This window comes from Parasteatoda tepidariorum, chromosome 2, assembly GCF_043381705.1.
Source record: "Parasteatoda tepidariorum isolate YZ-2023 chromosome 2, CAS_Ptep_4.0, whole genome shotgun sequence".
Classification (NCBI taxonomy): domain Eukaryota; kingdom Metazoa; phylum Arthropoda; class Arachnida; order Araneae; family Theridiidae; genus Parasteatoda; species Parasteatoda tepidariorum.
This window is the reverse complement of record NC_092205.1, coordinates 25,107,675-25,108,149: the sequence shown is the minus strand read 5'-3', so window position 1 is coordinate 25,108,149 and position 475 is coordinate 25,107,675.

Genomic DNA, 475 nt, shown 5'->3' with positions numbered 1-475 from the left:
AGTTTTTTTATAAAAACATTTATTTCACACCACAACAAATACAATAACAAATATAAAGTACCCGTAACGGGATAGTTAAATCTTATAAAGGAAACTAGAAAAAGTGCCCGTAGCGGGATATATGAAAACTCACCCGTAACGGGATAGATAAAATATCATAAAACAAACTAGATAAACCCGTAACGGGTAATATGAAAACTCAAATTCCACACAAAACTAATTCTAAAAAATCAAAAACTTTCTGGTGTTCCAATTTTATCGTCTGCTTTTATTATTTGTATTTCGTCATAAAATATTTCATTGATGTGCGATTGCGCTTCTTCTCCGTTACATCGTACCGAAGAAAAAAAAGGGAAGCCCATTTGAGAGGCACAGGGAACCGGTAAAATCCTTTCGAACCGCGCATTGACTCGCGTTTGCTTTGGTGCCTTTCATTTCTTGTGGTGCCTCTCATTTTTAAAGGCACATTAGTTAT